Raw genomic sequence first — 12398 nt, 5'->3', positions numbered from 1 at the left:
TTCTCATATGTACACATTTCTATTGGATGTATATCTAGCAATGGGATTGCTGGTTCAGCTTTAATAAATACTGCCCGTTTTCCAAGGTGGTTGTGCCCATTTACTCCCCACCAGAAGTTAAGAGCATTTTAATTGTCCTTGACAATACTAGATTTTGTCAGTATCTTACTCAGGATTCTCTAGAGAAACATTCTTTTACGTGTGTTTTTGTAGACATACGGTTTCGTTTCATTTGAGTAAATACCGGTGGAATTGCTGGCTCATAGGAGAGCTATGTTCATTTTAAAAGAAATTACCAGATCTTATTTGTTAGTATCTATGTTATGTTATGTTAAGTTTAGATACTAACAAATAAGATCTGGTAATTTCTTTTAAAATGAACATAGCTCTCCTATGAGCCAGCAATTCCACCGGTATTTACTCAAATGAAACGAAACCGTATGTCTACAAAAACACACGTAAAAGAATGTTTCTCTAGAGAATCCTGAGTGGAAACTCTATGGGGCAGTTCTACTCTGTCTTATAGGGTCGCTATGAGTCAGAATCGACTCGACGGTAGTGGGTTTTTATGTTAAGTGTTGATTTATGCCCCCCCAAAAGATATGTTGAAATCCTAACCCCTGGTGCCTGTGAACATGATTTGTTTCGAAATAATGTCTTTGAAGATGTTATAGTTAACATGAGGTCATGCCAGAATAGGTTGGGTTCTAATTCCGTCCCAGGGTGTCTTATAAAAGAGAACAGACACAGAGGGTTAGACAGAAGGGTGGCCATGTGACCAGAGAGGCAGATATAAGCCAAGGAACTCCACGGATTGCTGGCAGCCACCAGAAGCTAGGAGAGAGGAATGCAGCAGTTTTTCTCTCAGAGCCCTGAGAAGGAGTCAGAGTGCTGGATACCATGATTTGGACTTCTGTCCTCCAGAACTGTGAGACAATAAATGTCTATGTGATGTTTTGTTATGGCAGCTCTAGGAAACTAAGACAATTAGGTCAAGTTGATTCATAGATCCGGAGATCTTCTGTATCATCACTGGTTTTTATTTTTGTCTGGTTATTCTATCAGTTACTTAGAGAAGGATGTTAAAATCTCCAAATACGAATGTGAATTTCCCAGGGTTTTCCTTTAAATCTGTCAGTTTTTGCTTTATGTATTTTGAAACTTTATTATTAGATACATTGTTAGGCCTTTCTAATGAATTAGTTCTTTTATCATTGTAAAATATTCTCTCTCTCCATTAATACTTGTAGTCTAGAAATCTAAGCCTCCTGTCCACTGAGTTTTTTCTTACACCTCCTAATGGAGCAGAATGTTTAACTCTGTTTCTTAGCATAGTTCCATTGGCAGGTGCTGAATGGACCCTTGGGATTATTAGAGATACAGCTTTGCCAGGCAGATCGCAAAGCGAATCATTCTCAGATGTAGGAACAAAGCCAAATGACCTCTTGGAGGGTGAGTTTAGGAAATACAAAAGTGGTGGCTACTAATATAAGAATTTTGCTAAGGTTGGTTTGGGAGGTGCCCTGATCACTAATACATCTGAAGAAAATTCAGTCTTGTGGTTTATTGGATGACTAGATCAGAATTAATGGAGAGGATTGTTGCAAGAAGGGGAAGTATGTTGTTGGAGTTAGTCCTGTCCTTGCTTGCTGATTTTCCTTGCTTAATTAATTAATTCAGGAACCGTCTGATTGACTAATTGTATACCCTTAATTTTACAGTTGGCATTACTGATGAGATGATGTATGTTGAATTACTGTAAGCAAAAAGTTGCTTTGCTTTTGATTCTGATTCATCCTAATGATACATGTTCATGTTTTACTGGGCTTGAGCTAAATCATTACATTAGTGGAACTGGCATCAGAGATTGCTATAAACATTTCCGTTATACTAATTGCCATGATTTAGTCCAATTCTATGAAAAAAAGAAAGAGCAAAATGACCCTCTTTTAGACATTAGTTTTTTTTCAGGCAAAAATATACCCATAATTGCCTGATAGACATAGTGCTTAATCTACAAAAATAGAATTTTAAAATAAATCGTAGCCGTAGTTTGACATGAAGGAGGCACTTTTGATTTTGAGAATGTTATTACTTAGGCTTATTCAGTTATAAATTTCTGTTATTGTTTGTTGTCATTGCTCCTTAACCTCTGGAATTATGTTGCAAACCTAAGACCCCCAAATTCAGATTTGTAGTGGGAACATGTGCTGCAGGATTTTCTGCCTAGATAGTCAGGACCTTTTTCATAGATACATGGAAGCCCTTCAGAGAATATAAAAAGGTCATTTCCAATGTCTTTGGAATGTCTTTGGAAGCATCCCCAAAATTGGTAAGCTGTAAGCCTTTGTTAATTATCTATTAAGCTTGGCAGGGTGAGCTTAGGTGTTAAAGATTGACTGAAATATTGACAAAACAGAGATGCATCAATCATGGTTGGAATTTTCCTGTTATCAGAGAATATTGTCTATACTTTGAATAAACGTGATTGGGTGAGTGTGGAATATTAGCAAAGGACTCCCTTCCATAAATACAGAAGGGAAAGAACGCCATGTTGTGCTCCTTAGGAGCCCCTTAGTCCCTTCCTCCCTCCCTTCCTTCCTTCCTCCTTTCATCCTTCTTCCCTTCTTTCCTTCCTTCCTTTCCTCCTTCCTCCCTTCTTTCCTTCCTTCCTTTCCTCCTTCCTCCCTTCATCCTTCTTCCCTTCCTCCCTCCCTTCTTTCCTTCCTTCCTTTCCTCCTTCTTCCCTTCCTCCCTCCCTTCTTTCCTCCTTCTTTCCTTCCTTCCTCCCTTCCTCCTTTTTCTCCCTCTCCCCTTCCTTACCTTTCCTTACTTTCCTGAAGTGTTCTTCTCCTGCAGAGTCTCCATTTTTTCTAGTTGCTTTTTTTCTGTTTCTGTGTGTGCGTGTGTTTGTTTTCTTATCTCTGTATTTCATATTAGAAGGTTTCCTCATATGTCTGATATGCTCAGTTGTCTGCTCATATTTAAGGACATGGAGAAAAAGCTGATCAGAAGAGAGTACAAAGGGCTTGCCAGCTGGGAACTTCACGCTAGGGCAGGGGTTTCCAAACTTTCTCGTTCATAGCACCCTTGGTATCTCAGTAAGTTTTTCATGGCATCCCTAGGCCCAATGAAACGCCGAGCATTGTTTTTGTTTCTTCTGCTTATTAGGTAGTTAAAAAAAAAAAAAACTAGTTAGGTCCAGGCAAAGCAATAGTAGTAGCTTGCATGTTGACCAGTAGAAGTCACTGTGTTTTCCCTGAAAACTTAAAATATCTGACAGCAAACTTGTGAGTTCACTGTGGTTTCCCAGGGCACCTTGGTGCACAGTTTGGGAAACACAGCTATAGGGTACGTTTTTTAATTGAGAATTTACATGTTGGATCATTTGGCTGGGACTTTGTCTGAGCTATGGGGGTCTAAGACCTTTATTTACTCCATTGACTTCATGCAATAATGTGGAAATCAACCAGAGATAGCTTTCCAAAAAGATTATCCAATTCAAAACTGTTTACTGTATCCAAAGTTTCCTATAGTATCCACCCCCCCACCACATGCCTGCACCCACACTCATACCTCCCCCCACATTTCTCTGGGGGACAGACAGAGGGCCATAGCCCTTCTGGGTGGTGCCTGTGATGACCCGTTAGTATCCACCCTATAGTATCCTATAGTGTCCACCCTCCCCACGCGCCTACACCCACACTCATACCTCTCCCCACATTTCTCTGGGGGAGAGATAGACGGCCATAGCCCTTCTCGGTGGTGCCTGTGATGACTTGTTAGCTGCCTTGTAGCTGTGGATGTTTTCCCTAAGCTGTCGCTGTGAACTGGATGTGGTATGAGGGGGTCCCATCACAGCAAGACCCAGAGCCACTGGTTAGAGACTTGGCCATCTGGGGTGAGGAGAGTGGCGGGAAGCATGCGCCCCTGTACTGGGAGCATGTATCATAGAGCTATGAATGCTCAGGGTTTTATGCTTAGTGAACCCTTCCTAATATGTTGGTCCTGGATATGATTGGTGCACGTTGTCTATGCTATCCTTACCGTTCTGGTTGAAGGTTTTACATATATGCAAATTAGGCAAAAACTAATATGTTTTGAGAGAATATGGCACCTTCGGCAGACCTCTATGAAGCATTAAAAAGGAAAGATGTTATCTTGAGGACTAAGGTGTACCTGACCCAAGCCATGGTATTTTCGATCACCTCATATGCCTGTGAAAGCTGGGCAATGAATAAGGATGACCAAAGAAGAATTGATGCCTTTGAATTATGGTGTTGGCGAAGGATATGGAGCATACTGTGGACTGCCAGAAGAATGAACAAATCTGTCTTGGAAGAAATACAGCCAGATTGCTCCTTAGAAGCTAGGATGGTGAGACTTTGTCTTGTGTACTTCGAACATGTTATTGGGGGCAGGGGGGTGAGTTCCTGGAGAAGGACATCATGCTTAGTAAAGTAGACAAAAAACAAAAACAAACCAAACCCATTGCCATCAAGTCGATTCTGACTCCTAGCTACCTTATAGGATAGAGTAGAACTGCCCCATAGAGTTTCCAAGGAGCGCCTGGTGGATTTGAACTGCTGACCTTTTGGTTAGCAGCCATAGCTCTTAACCACTATGCCACCAGGGTCAGTGAAAAAGAGGAAGACCCTCAGTGAGGTGGATTGACACAGTGGCTGCAGCAGTGGGTTGTTCAAACACAGCAATGATTGTGAGGATAGTGCAGGACTGGGGCAGTGTTTCATTTTGTTGTACAAAGGTTTGCTATGAGTCAGAACCAACTTGAGAATGCCTAACAGCAACTAATAACAACATAAGTGAAGAAGGCATCTGCATGGTAAATAAGACTCAGCTAACAGCCTGAGGCTGGAGAGGACTGGTAGCTCTGAGTACTCTGCACCTCTGTGGCCCCAGGCCTTATTCAGGCACTGGTTGGCCCAAATTCTCCCTGGAGAGAAAGTGGCCTTAAGTCAATTCCATTTCTAGCTGGAGGCTCTGCAGATGTTTGACCTTTAGAGTTGTAACGCTTTGGGGTTCAGTCAACCTTAATTGCAACTTCGTTCCAACTGAGTGCAGCACAAGTGAAGCCTTCTTCTCACTCGAAGTCTTGAAGTAGCAGGAGCCCCAGTGGCCATGACCAGTTTAGAGCACTGGGACCTGAGGCCAAGGAGCCCTATCTTGTATGGCCATGATACTGAGTAACAACACTGATTCATGGACATGTATACCATCCCTAGGAATGCCTAGAGGCATTCTAACATACAGGCAGCCTCACAAAATACTAGAATCCCTACAGCTAGGAGGAAGATCTGGAAAGCTATATCCTAAGTCAGCAGTGATGAAAGCAAGAACCAATCTGATTTAAACGGTATAATATTCAAAAGGCTTATAAATTGATGGCACCAGATACACCTGGAAGTGGTGGGTGAATGGGAGGATTAGTGAAGAGCTGTTGAGAAGCAGGTAGATCCCAGTGTCCTCTCTTTACTATAGGCTCCTAGACAGTTGTCCCCCCACATCCCCAGAAGATGGCTTGAGTGTTAGTGTATTAGTTTCCTAGAGCTGCCGTAACAAAATACCACAAGCTGTGTAGCTTATAAGAATGCAAATTTACTGTCTCCCAGTTCTGGGGGGTAGGAGTCTAAAGTCAGCCATGTTGATTCCTTCTGAGGGCTCTGACAGAGAATCTGCTCCCATGCCTCTCTCCTAGCTTCTGTTGACAGCCTGTGATCCGTGGCGTTCCTTGCCTTGTAGAAGCATCTTCATGTAGTCATTCTTACTTTGTCTCTTTTGTCTTGTCTCTTTATAAGAAGACCACTCAAACTGGATTTGACCTCATGTTAACTTAACTGATAACATCTTCAAAGACCCCATTTCCAAACAAGGTTCTGATCATAGTTACCAGGGATTGAGACTCGATTATGTCTTTTTGGAGGACACAATTCAATCCAGAACAGTCTCTGGGGAGTGTTGGAATCAACTCCACGGCGATGAGTTTTTTTTTTTTTTGTGGGGGGTGGGGGTGGGTTAGACTTGGAGACCCCAGGCACAGTGAAGGGCATATGAATCACACTTGAACAGCCTGCTTTTCTCACTTAGTTTCCAGGTATACACACTCTGAGAGGAAACTAAAGAGTCTTCTCTAGGAATCTAAGGGTCCAAGATAAGGTCCTAACAAAAGAAGGCTGTGTAGTGTTTGTGTGTGTGAGTGCTGACTCTAAGTCCCAGGTCTGGCCACAGCACCTTATTAGTACCAGCCCATAAGAGATATCTGTGTCTGCTGTTGTTGTTGGGTACCATCCAGTTGGTTCCAACTCATAGCAACCCTATGTACAACAGAACAAAACACCTACTTATGGTGAATTATTTTTCAGGGTCACACACCATTGTTCTCCTTGCATTGTGGCTCTTCCACCTTCCACCTGGGACCTGGGGCCCCAGCACTGCAGACCATCAGATGTCACTGTATTTGCCTGAACCCCCCAGCTCTTGGTCCATATCAGTGGACACACACACACATGGTGAGAGGACTGGAGGATGCTATCTGACTCATCCTTATCGAATTAGGCAATTTAGACCCACCCTAACCCTGGTGGCATAGTTGTTAAGAGCTATGGCTGCTAACCAAAATGTCGGCAGTTCAAACCCACAGGTGCTCTTCGGAAACTCTATGGGGCGGTTCTACTCTGTCCTATAGGGTCACTATGAGTCGGAACTGACTCAGTGGCAATGGGTTTGGTCATTTTTTTGGCTATTATGTAGATGGAGCCCTGGTGGTGAAGTGGTTAAGAGCACAGGCTGCTAACCAAAATATCACCGTTTCAAATTCATTAGCCGCTCTTTAGAAATCCTATGGGGCAGCTCTACTCTGTCCGGTAGGGTCGCTATGAGTTGGAATCAACTCGTCAGCAATTAGTCTGGTTTTTTCTATTGTATAGACATGGGGTCGCCATAAGTTTAAACCTACTTGGCTGCAAAATGACAACAACACTAACAAGCTTAAAGTATTTACGTTTTGAGTTTTAATTATAATGGCCTGCTTCTCTCCTAAGTAAAGGAATTTAAGCAAGGCTTTGAACCAGTTTGTTCTGGTTCAAACCCCTGCTGAGAATTTACATTTCGAGATATACTGAATCACAATCTAAATTTTAACAAGATTCCCTGTGATTCTTATGTATAACTTCCTGGCAACTTGCTAGAAATGCAATTTCTCAACAGGGGTTTGAACTGGAACAAATTGGTTCAAAGCTCTGAATTGAAGGCATCAAAGAATATATGGGAGACTACTTTTGAGTGTAGAAGGCTTGTCCCCATAACCCTGAAATTCCATCCCAAACCCATGGAGAGTTTTCTATCAGTGCTACTCTTTCCCCTTTGCTTTCTTTTCCTTTCAGATTCTGGCATGTCAGATGCTCAGAGGGCAGTGGTCGGACTCAACTCTCTTGCTTTCTCTACTTCAAGTCCAACTGTGAGAAAAGGATCTTGCACAGTGAGTGCATATTCCATTTCCCAACTCAAAAGCTTTCCGGAAGCAGAGCCAAAAGCTAGCAGCAGAAGTCAGTTGATTTATTCTAACATATGCTTCATGTAACTAGAGATGCTGAAAAGCCCTGCATAGTTGCACCAAATTGAACACAGTCAGCAAACCTCATGGTCACCCGACATGTGTAAATTTAGACAAGTGGATTAGTCAACCTGGGACTAGGCACCTTCACGCATGAATCTGGGTGTGGGTTGCCAAGACACCCTCAAGAATGTCCTATATGCCTATTGAAGCAGGAATCCAAAATTAGAAAAATGCAAATGGCTGTCGTACATGTGCACAGTGGAAGGATAGGTCCTTGCCAATTCAGTTGGCTCCCCTCTAAAGCCCAAGGCTGTGTCTTTCATGAAGTAAGGAAACTGCTGGGGAAGAGTACTAATTCAGAGAAGAGAAAAAATTATTACAATTGCACAAAGCTACTGTGAGTCCTTTGGAAGGAGCCGGTGTACCAGGCTAAACAGACTGATGAAGGGATATGTGTGATGGACAGGAAAGAGCAATCCCAATATTACTTATGTCCTCATGATCAAGAATTATTAGATCTGCAAACATTTCATTGGCTTGAACCTACCAAAAACTGTATCATTTCATTCTTTCTCTTGTAGTTCCCAAACTCATAGAACATGAGCATCTACCTGAAGCAGACACTGTGATTCCCCAGCAAATATAAAGTCCTATCCCATTGCATCCCTGAACATACAGACAGGCTAAAAAGAAGAGTCCCATCAGGGAATACTCTAAATGAGAATGCCTCTAGGCAGTCCTAGGGATGCTGTAAGCATCTAGGAATCAGTGCTGGTTGTTACTCAGTATCATGGCCATATAAGACAGGGCTCCTTGGCCTCTGGTCCCAGTGCTCTGAGCTGGTTTTCTTTAACTCTTGGTCTAGAGCTTTTTCAATACATGCAATAGGATCTGACCTGTCCTACTTCCAAGCATAGACTCAGAGACCTTTAAATTAGGCCCCCTTCCCAGGAATGCTTTCATTTTCTTTTAGATAGACTTGATACCAAGAATCATCAAAATCATGTGGTGCTTTAATTTTTCTGGAGAATTCTACTTCACAATCATAAGCGCTAGGCCTCACCAGGCATTTCTGCTCATCCTCCCTCTCCCTCATTCCACATACATGACTAGGAAATGTCTACACAGACGATGGGGCTCTGTGGGAGAACTCTTCAGCTCTTCTATGCAGGCCCTTCCTGTGGAGGGAGTTGAACACCATCACTCAGGATGCTCTACAAAACCAGCCAAAAGGGGTTAGAAGACTTGAACAAGATAAAAGAAAAGCAATTCATGTCAGAAATCCATTTGAAAAAGACTATCTTTTCAAAAAGGAGATGGCCTTGTAGTCAAACTGTTCTGTAGGAGTCCAGAATTTCAGAGTTCTCCATCCCTTATCCTATTAAAAAAAAAAAAAAAAAATTTAATAAGTGCCTTAAAATGAGTGACAACAGGAAAAGCCCTTGATGATTCTTTTGCTTGATATCACTGCCTTAAAACTCAAGACTATATTATATACCAGAAAGGCCTGTACAGGGGTAAGTGGCTACCCAATTATTTTATACATTACAAGGCCCGCAAATGGAGTTGGTCAAGTTGATCACGAAAACAGCTTAGTTACTTTGAGTTATTCACTTATTTGTGCAGTTTCCATTTTGCTATACAATATAATGCCAAGATTGGCCAATAATATAAGGTGCCTTTCCTTGCCAGTGCAATTATTGAGAATGATTTGACAAACCCATAGTGGAATTCTACCATCGGACACTGTGCTAGGACCTAGATTATCAAAGATTTTTAAAGCCATGACCCCTGCCTGCCCTCTAAGAGTTTGCAGACTGGGGGGAGATTGACAGATACACAGAGGATTTTCAATAGTGTGGCAAATGCAGCTGTAGATGTAGGCTAGGGACCGTGGGACACAGCCAGCCAGTGAGAGTCAGGATTTTTGAAAAGCAGGACCCAGGTGGTAAATGTTTTTGTTTGTACAATTGGGGGAAAAACTTGTTTTAAGTTGCAAAAATAATCCATGTTCAGTTGAACAGTGCAGAAATGTGTAAAGCAAAAAGTGAAATAAAATAAATCTTAAAGGTAAGTAGCTAAAGGACTCCTCTCAATCTAGCAAGAACTTATGTAGGTTGGATGAGATCTGAATGTGTTTTATAGGCTGAGGGCAAAAAGCCAGGAGAGAGGGAGAGGGCAAAGACACCATACGGGAAAAGAACAATGGGCCAAGGCCTAGGAGAGCAAGGGGCCAAGAGGACAGGTGACAGGGTTGGCCTTGACTAGGCGCAAGATCAACTTTTCTTTGAGATCGGAGGGAGGGTGGCCGCAGCTGTCATTGAGTTGTGTGTGTGTCAATGTGTTTGTGTGTGCCAGTGTGTACATAAGTGTAGAAAGTGAGGGAGGGTTACATCTGTCATACTATCCAACATTCACTGAGTTAACTATCGAACACCTTACTATGTGCCAAGCATTATTCCAGGCACTGGGGATTCAGCAATGAAGAGACCAGCAGAAGCCTCTCCTTCACGAAGGTACAGATGGAAGTGTGTTGTGTGGAAGTGAGGTCCCCAGTAATCGTTGTAGCACTCTCGCTAATAGCACGGCAGCACTATAAGGCTTAGCATCTTGTGATCTCTAATATCCACTAATTTGGTATAAGATCCAACCGGGAATATCTCATCTTTAGTCTTTTGACGTGTGTCAATGAGTATAGTGGATACCAGTTGCGATGCTTGCTCAGGCCTCACTTATCTATAAGGGTGGACCCAATAGCCATGCTTGTATTATGTTGATCTTGACCATTCCTCTGGCCTAGTTGATTGAATCAGGAATGGACACCTGGGCTAAGCAGGACTGACGAGATTTTTTTCCTGGGAATTTGGAATGGGTCCTGGGAGAGCTACTCAGCTCCTGCAATGACTTGAATTTAAAATATGTAAATTCAGGAACCGTAGGGGTGGCCTTGCATGGCTCTGTGTATAGAGAAGTAGCGAATGAATCTAAGGAGAAAGAGAATTAATTAGGACTTCAGAGTGCAGAGACAGGCAGGGATAAATTCCCCATTTAGCAAAAGAGAGAGCACTGATTCATTTATCCAATAATTATTTAAGTGCCTACTCTGTGTTACTCTGTGTGTGTGTTAGGAAAACCTGGTGGTGTAGCGGGTAAGTGCTACGGCTGCTAACCAAAGGGCCGGCAGTTTGAATCCACCAGGCGCTCCCTGGAAACTCTATGGGGCAGTTCTACTCTGTCCTATAGGGTCGCTATGAGTTGGAATCGACTCGACGGCACTGGGTTTGGTTTTTTTGGTTTACTCTGTGTTAGGAGCCCTGGTCCACCAGCCACTCCTTGGAAGCCCTATGGGACAGTTCTACTCTGCCCTATAGCATCGCTAGGAGTTGGAATTGACTCAACAGTTTTTAATGGGTTTGGACTCTGTGTTAAGCACTATTTAGGTACTGGGAATACTATGGTGTCAGGACATACAATCCACCTCCCTAGATGCTTCCATCCTAGAGGGAAGAGGTCTCCGTTGACTCTGGACAGCTTTCTGATTCCTGGTCCTAGCCCAGCTCTATTTTATGCCCTGGGTTTCCATCTAACTTGTTCCTTGTATAATGCTCCCTTCCCATATTGTCCCTTAGCTAGTTTGAGTGGGTCTCTATTACTTGTGCCAGAAGAATCTTGATCAAAAAGAAATTTGAGAGTTTTAATACTTTTGACCATTGCTAGCCCAGAATTAAAATCTATCCAGATGGTCACAAGGCTCCAGCTCTGCTCTGCTTTAGGTTCCCAATAACCACCTCTGTGTGGATGGTGATGAATCTGTACAGCCAGAGCCATTTGCAACTTGTGGCAGGTCTGTAGCCAAACAGGCCAATTGCATTTATTTTACTATGTATCACAGGTAGTGTGGACTGATTTACAAACCATTTTGTGGAGTGACTAACTGCTCATACTGATTTTTTATTTAATTTTGTATTTTATTATGGTAAAATACATATAACAAAAAATTTTCCATTTTAACCATTTTTAAGTGTATAATTCAGTGGCATTACTTAGCTTCACCATGTTGTAGAATCATCCCACTATCCATTTCCAAAAGTTTTGCTCACCCCAAACAGAAGCTTAGTGCTCCTTAAGCTAGAGCTCCCCGTTTCTCCTCCTCCCAGCCCCTGGTAATCATTAATAAACTTTGGTCTCTACGCGTTTGCCTATTTTAGATATTTCATATAAGTGGGAACATATAATATTTGTGCCTGACATTTCACTCAGCTTAATGTTTTTAAGGTTCATTCATTTCTCTTTATGATGGTCTATACCACGTTTTGTTTATCCATTTATTTGTTGATGGACTTGAGTTGTTTCTACCTTTTGGCTATCATGAATAGTGCTGCAATAAACATTGGTGTACAAGTATTGGTTTGAATCCTTGCTTTCAAGTCTTTTGGGTATATAACTAGGGGTGGAATTTCTGGGTCATATAGATAATTCTGTGTTTAATTTTTTGGGGACCCATCAGACAGTTTTCTGCAGGGACTATACCATTTTACATTCCTACCACCCATGGACAAGGGTTTTGATTTTCCCCACATTCCTTGGTGTGAAGTTTCCTTATATAGATTTTCAGTTGATTTTCCTTTCAATTTGTAAAGGGAATTTCTTCTCAAAAGCATGAAGTCCCTGTTCTAGCATCCCGCCCTCCCCCCATTTATCTGGACTACATCAGGGTTGTTATTGCTGTTGTTAGTTGCCGTCAAGTCAATTCTGACTCATGGTGACCCCATGTGTGCAGAGTAGAACTGCTCCATAGGGGTTTCAAGGCTGTGACCTTTCAGAC

The 12398-nt window shown here is 42.3% G+C and overlaps 1 long non-coding RNA gene across 2 annotated transcripts in view; it reads left to right on the top strand.

Moving 5' to 3' along the window:
* Positions 1-821: 821 nt before the first annotated feature.
* LOC126077802 (uncharacterized) overlaps positions 822-12398 on the top strand; it is a 161336-nt gene continuing 149759 nt past the window's right edge. For both annotated transcript variants that reach the window (XR_007517857.1, XR_007517855.1), the window contains exon 1: positions 822-928. This is a non-coding gene — a long non-coding RNA (uncharacterized LOC126077802). The remainder of the gene's footprint in view (positions 929-12398) is intronic.

Source organism: Elephas maximus, chromosome 6 (genome assembly GCF_024166365.1).
Source record: "Elephas maximus indicus isolate mEleMax1 chromosome 6, mEleMax1 primary haplotype, whole genome shotgun sequence".
Classification (NCBI taxonomy): Eukaryota; Metazoa; Chordata; class Mammalia; order Proboscidea; family Elephantidae; genus Elephas; species Elephas maximus.
Note: the sequence above shows the minus strand (reverse complement) of the source record. Positions and strands in the feature narration are given on the sequence as shown.